The sequence below is a fragment of the Chiloscyllium plagiosum genome, unplaced genomic scaffold, assembly GCF_037043375.1.
Source record: "Chiloscyllium plagiosum isolate Xiang-an unplaced genomic scaffold, Cpla_swu_hap1 HiC_scaffold_2, whole genome shotgun sequence".
In the NCBI taxonomy this organism is placed as follows: domain Eukaryota; kingdom Metazoa; phylum Chordata; class Chondrichthyes; order Orectolobiformes; family Hemiscylliidae; genus Chiloscyllium; species Chiloscyllium plagiosum.
In genome coordinates, this window is record NW_028270140.1 from 119,665,448 (window position 1) to 119,672,361 (window position 6,914).

The window sequence follows — 6,914 nt, forward strand, 5'->3', positions numbered from 1 at the left end:
ACAGCAATTCAGGCAGCATCCGAGGACAGGCAAAATTGACGTTTCGGGCAAAAGCCCTTCATTAGGAATAAAGGCAGAGAGCCTGAAGCGTGGAGAGATAAGCTAGAGGAGGGTGGGGGTGGGGAGAGAGTGGCATAGAGTACAATAGGTCAGTGGGGAAGGAGATGAAGGTGATAGGTCAGGGAGGAGAGGGTGGAGTGGATAGGTGGAAAAGGAGCTGGGCAGGTCGGACAAGTCCGGACAGGTCAGGGGATCGAGTTGCTGGAGGTTAGAAGCTAGGATGAGGTGGGGGAAGGGGAAATGAGGAAACTGTTGAAATCCACATTGATGCCCTGGGATTGAAGTGTTCCGAGGCGGAAGATGAGGCGTTCTTCCTCCAGGCGTCTGGTGGTGAGGGAGCGGCGGTGGAGGAGGCCCAGCACCTCCATATCCTCGGCAGAGTGGGAGGGGGAGTTGAAATGTTGAGCCACTGGGCGATTTGGTTGATTGGTGCAGGTGTCTCGGAGATGTTCCCTAAAGCGCTCTGCTAGGAGGCGCCCAGTCTCCCCAATGTAGAGGAGACCGCATCGGGAGCAACGGATACAATAGATGATATTAGTGGATGTGCAGGTAAAACTTTGAGGGATGTGGAAAGCTCCTTTGGGGCCTTGGATAGAGGTGAGGGAGGAGGTGTGGGCGCAGGTTTTACAGTTCCTGCGGTGGCAGGGGAAAGTGCCAGGATGGGAGGGTGGGTCGTAGGGGGGCGTGGACCTGACTAGGTAGTCACGGAGAGAACGGTCTTTGCGGAAGGCGGAGAGGGGTGGGGAGGGAAATATATCCCTGGTGGTGGGGTCTGTTTGGAGGTGGCGGAAATGTCGGCAGATGATTTGGTTTATGCGAAGGTTGGTAGGGTGGAAGGTGAGCACCAGGGGCGTTCTGTCCTTGTTGCGGTTGGAGGGGTTGGGTCTGAGGGCGGAGGTGCGGGATGTGGATGAGATGCATTGGAGGGCATCTTTAACCACGTGGGAAGGGAAATTGCGGTCTCTAAAGAAGGAGGCCATCTGGTGTGTTCTATGGTGGAACCGCTCCTCCTGGGAGCAGATACGGCGGAGGCGGAGGAATTGGGAATACGGGATGGCATTTTTGCAAGAGGTAGGGTGGGAAGAGGTGTAATCCAGGTAGCTGTGGGAGTCGGTGGGTTTGTAGAAGATGTCAGTGTCAAGTCGGTCGTCACTGATGGAGATGGAGAGGTCCAGGAAGGGGAGGGAGGTGTCAGAGATGGTCCAGGTAAATTTAAGGTCAGGGTGGAATGTGTTGGTGAAGTTGATGAATTGCTCAACCTCCTCGCGGGAGCACGAGGTGGCGCCAATGCAGTCATCAATGTAGCGGAGGAAGAGGTGGGGAGTGGTGCCGGTGTAATTACGGAAGATCAACTGTTCTACGTAGCCAACAAAGAGACAGGCATAGCTGGGGCCCATACGTGTGCCCATGGCTACCCCTTTGGTCTGGAGGAAGTGGGAGGATTCAAAGGAGAAATTGTTAAGGGTGAGGACCAGTTCGGCCAAACGAATGAGAGTGTCGGTGGAGGGGTACTGTTGGGAACGTCTGGAGAGGAAAAAACAGAGGGCTTGGAGGCCCTGGTCATGGCGGATGGAGGTGTAGAGGGATTGGATATCCATGGTGAAGATGAGGCGTTGGGGGCCGGGAAAACGGAAGTCTTGGAGGAGGTGGAGGGCGTGGGTGGTGTCTCGAACGTATGTGGGGAGTTCCTGGACTAGGGGGGATAGGACAGTGTCGAGGTAGGTAGAGATGAGTTCAGTGTGGCAGGAGCATGCTGAGACAATGGGTCGGCCAGGGTGGTCAGGCTTGTGGATCTTGGGAAGGAGGTAGAACCGGGCAGTGCGGGGTTCCCGGACTATGAGGTTGGAAGCTGTGGGTGGGAGATCTCCTGAGGTGATGAGGTTCTGTATGGTCTGGGAGATGATGGTTTGGTGATGGGGGATGGGGTCATGGTCAAGGGGGCGGTAGGAAGAGGTGTCCTCGAGTTGGCGTTTGGTTTCAGCGATGTAGAGGTCAGTGCGCCAGACTACCACTGCGCCCCCTTTGTCCGCTGGCTTGATGGTGAGGTCAGGATTGGAGCAGAGGGATTGGAGGGCTGCGCGTTGTGAGGGTGAGAGGTTGGAGTGGGGGAGGGGGGTCGACAGGTTGAGGCGGTTAATGTCCCGGCGGCAGTTGGAAATGAAGAGGTCGAGGGCAGGTAATAGGCCAGCGCGGGGTGTCCAGGTGGATGCAGTGTGTTGGAGGTGGGCGAAGGGGTCCTCGGAAGGTGGGCGGGAGTCCTGATTGTGAAAGTAAGCTCGGAGGCGGAGGCGACGGAAGAATTTTTCGATGTCACGGCGTGTATTAAATTCATTGATGCGTGGACGGAGGGGGACGAAGGTGAGTCCTTTGCTGAGGACTGATCGTTCGTCCTCAGTGAGGGGGAGGTCTGGGCGGATGGTGAAAACCCGGCAGGGCTGGGAGCTGGGAGCTGGTGTGGGTGTAGAGCTGGGAGTGGGGTCGGAGCCAGTACCTGGAGTGGGTGTGATGGTGGGGGGAATGGGGGTAGAGTCATGAGCAGGGGTAGTGTTCCCCTCGGGGTTCTGGGGGGTGGGGATAGTGACAGTGGGGTCTGTGGGGGGCGTGTCAGCAGAATGCACGTGAGTGGCGCTGGTGGGGTCGGAAGTGGTGGCAGACACGGCAGTAGGGGTGGCGGAAGTCACATCGGCAATGATGTGAGGGCCGGAAGTAGCTGTGGGAGTGGCCATGATGAAGTTGTGCCTCTCTGTTCTAGGGTCTTGCTCTAATTTGAAGCGATTGAGAATATTGTGGGATATGTCTGACCTCAAATATTTTGTGAAATAGCTGAAAGTGGTTGGGCCTTGAACATTGAGGAACATCTGCCGACATGCCTGTTAGGTGAGATGACTGACCTCAAACCTCCAAAACCATCTTCTTTTGTGCTAGGTATGAGTCCAACCAGCAGAGAGGTTTCCACCAATTCCCATTGACTCTAGATTTGCTCGGAAGCTTCGATACCACATGGGCTGCCTTGATGTCAGGGGCAGTCATTCTCAACTCCCCTCGTGTTCAGTTCTTTTTTTCAAGTTTGAATCAAAGCTGTAATGAATTGAATAGCTCTGGTGGAAGCCAACTGAACACCAGTGAAGAGGGTTTTCCTTTGCAATTGCTGTTTGATAGCTCTTTTAATGATTCTTTCATCACTTTGGAGCTGACAGACAGTAGATTAATAGAGTGGTAATTCAGCAAATTGGATTTGTCCTCCTTTTTTCTGCACAGGACATTACTGGGTAATTTTCCATATTGCCACGGAGAGTCCAGTCTTATAGCTGTACTGGAACGCATTGACCATGGGTTGGCTTGTTCTGGATCAGAAATCTTCAGCACAGTTGCTAGAAGTTGTAAGCACATTGTCTTTGCAGTTTTCAAAATCTTCAGTTACTTGATGTCATGTGGAGTGAATCAAATGGGTTGAAGTCTGGCAGTTGTGGCGCTGGGAGCCTCAGGAGGAGGTGGATAATCAACTCAGCTCTTTTGGCTAAGGATTGTTGCAAATAAGACCAAAAGCTGTAGGAGCAGAAGTCGAGCACTTGGCCCATCAAGTCTGCTTTATCTTCCAACGAGATTGTGCCTGACCTGACGACCCTCAATTCTACTTATCTGCCTTTTCCCCTTAAATCTTGATACTCTTGGTAAGAAATCTGCCAAACTTATTGACACAACCACCCCAGTCCTCTGGGGAAAGAATTCCACAGGTTCAAGACTCTCCATGAGAAGTAATTCGTCTTCACCCGTTAAGAGTCAAACAGATTGCTACGGTACTGAAGCCACAAGTAAGTCAGAGCAGGTAAGCATGGCATATTTCCTTTTTTGAACGACATTAATGAAATGGACAGCTTCTTTTCATGAAAATTCTATTGTTGTCATTAGATTCCAGATTTTTATTAAATTCAAATTTCACCATGACACAACATGCTCACTCTACCTTAGCAGGGGTCTGTTGGGATAAGTTGTACAAGGAATTGCCTCTCACAGGTTTGACATTGTCTTAGAGGGTGCTCAAATATTTCAAAGCAACCTTTCAATATATCTGCACTCTGAAGCATGGAAGGTCACTGATGTTGGAAAGGTCAAAAGGAGATTCTTCAACCTGCTGGCTAACATAAGGGACTTCACTGTGCAACTCTCAAATGTCCTAAGGGGCAACTTTTTCATTCAGACGGTGGTATGTAATGGAATGAGCTGCCAGAGGAAGTGGTGGAGGCTGGTACAATTGCAACATTTAAGAGGCATTTGGATGGGTATATGAATAGGAAGGGTTTGGAGGGATATGGGACAGGCGCTGGCAGGTGGGACTAGATTGGGTTGGGATAGCTGGTCGGCATGGACGGGTTGTACATCTGTTTGACTCTATGCTGTACATCTCTATGACTCTATGTGACATTCTGCCAGATGCTTTAAAAGCAACATAACCTTAGCACCATGCAAGTCAGTGAACTGTCTCAAAGCTGCTTTTTCCTTAATGCTTATGTAAGGCAGTTTATGTGTAGATACTTTAAGATATCAAGCATACAATTGGATAGTTAATATGATATTTACTCAGGGAAACAAAGAGTCAAGGACTGCAAAAGAATGTTTTTTAAAAAAGAATATGTCCATCTGATATTGTTTTATAAGCAATATGAATGCAGTTCATTGCACCCTGCATGTAGAGGAATCCAGAAATGGTGGAGAATCCCACTCTCTGAGCTGTTTGACCTTCCTTGCTATAGAGGGTAGGAGGTGAAGAGTTTGGCTCTGCCAAAAATGCCATCAGTAACATCCCAGATGCAGTTACAGGTCAACAATTGGATGGATGCTTCAAAGGTCTCCAGCTGCTTCTTGAAAGAAGCAACTAGTATAAAAATTCAGAGCAGCTGTGATCTTGATGGTCACTGGATGGGATTACCACCCAGTCTTTCTGGGTGCAAATCCACCTCCAGCAGAGGACACAGTTTGGTGATGATGGGCCAGGATATCCTTAATAGTCACAGGAACTGTTTCTCAGAGAGTTGAATAAATTGCAGAGAGGTCGATACACCATAATGCTGCACCTCCTTGATGAATTTTCAACCAATTCATCTCTCTGTGGAAACTGTATAGCAGCAGCAGCAGCTACAAGATGCTGTTCTTGCTGGGCTTGCTGACACTGTCCATGTATGGTCACCTTCAGTGTTTCAGCATTTTCTTCACTGAATCATCAAGGCCACATTGTCTCGAATAATGATGTTCTCCACATGAGCTCTGTGACCAAATTATCTGTGGGAATGTCAAGGAAATTGCAAAGGAAATCCATTAAAGAAACTCCTGAGTCCTCAGTAAAACAAAAGGTCATGGACTGCAGAAGTATGTCTTTTTAAAAAAAGAATATGTCCATCTGTCATTGTTCTCAAAGCAACATGAGTGCAGTTTATAGTGTCCTGCATATACAGGAAGTCAGCAACGATGAAAATCCCACTCCCCAACCTGTTTGACTGTCCTTGCCATAGATTAGGATCCAAAAAGTGAAGCATTGTGTTATGCCCTTGCACCGTGTGAATTAGAGGTTTCTCAAGGAGCTAATAGACCCATGTCTCAATAAGGAGCTCTGAACTATGTGATCTTGTCTAATTGTGTGGTGTGCAACCAAAGGATTCATATTATAAATTACTGTGAACAGGCTACCATAAAAGCTCCTTTCCATAACACAGACTAGTATCCTTGCATACTTCAATATGAGAATTTGGCAACTGTGATACATTGTCTTCCAAAGCTTACTTTGGAATGTGGTTGGAAAATCAGAGCTTCAGGTTCCACCTTTAAGTTTATTGTTGCCATGAGACTTGTTCATGCGACATGACAAGTGCCCACAATGTAACGTGAAGCCATAATTTTGAATCTGCAGTCTTGAGCAAAAAATGACCTGCTGATAAAGTGCAAACTGAAGCTAGATGGATGGCATTTCTTGATCAATGAAGGCATGATAACTGTAGTTGCATTGAAGTCAACACTTTTTACTTCAATGTCCCAAGGAAAATACAGTAATTTAGCCCAACTGTCTTGCGTGTGGTTGCCGCTATTTTGTGAAGTTATTGTGCTTTCGATTCACCATGGCAAAGTTCCAACTTCATTTCAGTTTGAGTGACTTGCAGACTGTACCTGTGATGCAGCAATTTCATCCCATTCTTTATTTTCCCTTTTGTGCTGCTGCCCCTGTGGCACCAATGATTTTTCATTTCCTCCTGTTTCAATTGAGCCTCTTTACATCATTATTAATGTGCCCACAATACCCTCAGACCCCATCATTTTGTAAATTCTCATGGCCCTAAACCCTCCCCACATATGGAAAAGAGTTACCACGGTCTGTTTAAACTCCTCTCCAAACCTTCCAGTCCCCTCTCATTAACTCTGAGATTCCCACCCTACTATCTGCGATTACCTCCTATTACTGTCACCATTCCCTCAGTGACCCAGGACAATGAAGCTCATCCCCAGATTTGAGTTGTCTGTTTTCCCCTGGAGTCCATGGGCTATGTCTTATTCATTAATGACCAAGCCCACCTCTCCCCAGATTAACCTGGCAGGACAGACTCAACTGACTATGACTCACCCTCTTGTCTGATGTCTCAATAGCACTCCAACTGAACGACCTATAATCCCTTATATGGCTTGGACTTGACCTGCAAGACTGACTGTGATCCAATCCCACAACTGGAAGGCACAGATCCCTGCATTCATGGAGAAACAAGTATTTGACTGAACATGGCCAACCTATTGGACTGGAATACGATGAGCACTTTGATGCACTGTGACAGTATGCCCTGACTGACTGTGGTCCTCCTTGATGCATTAAGGAT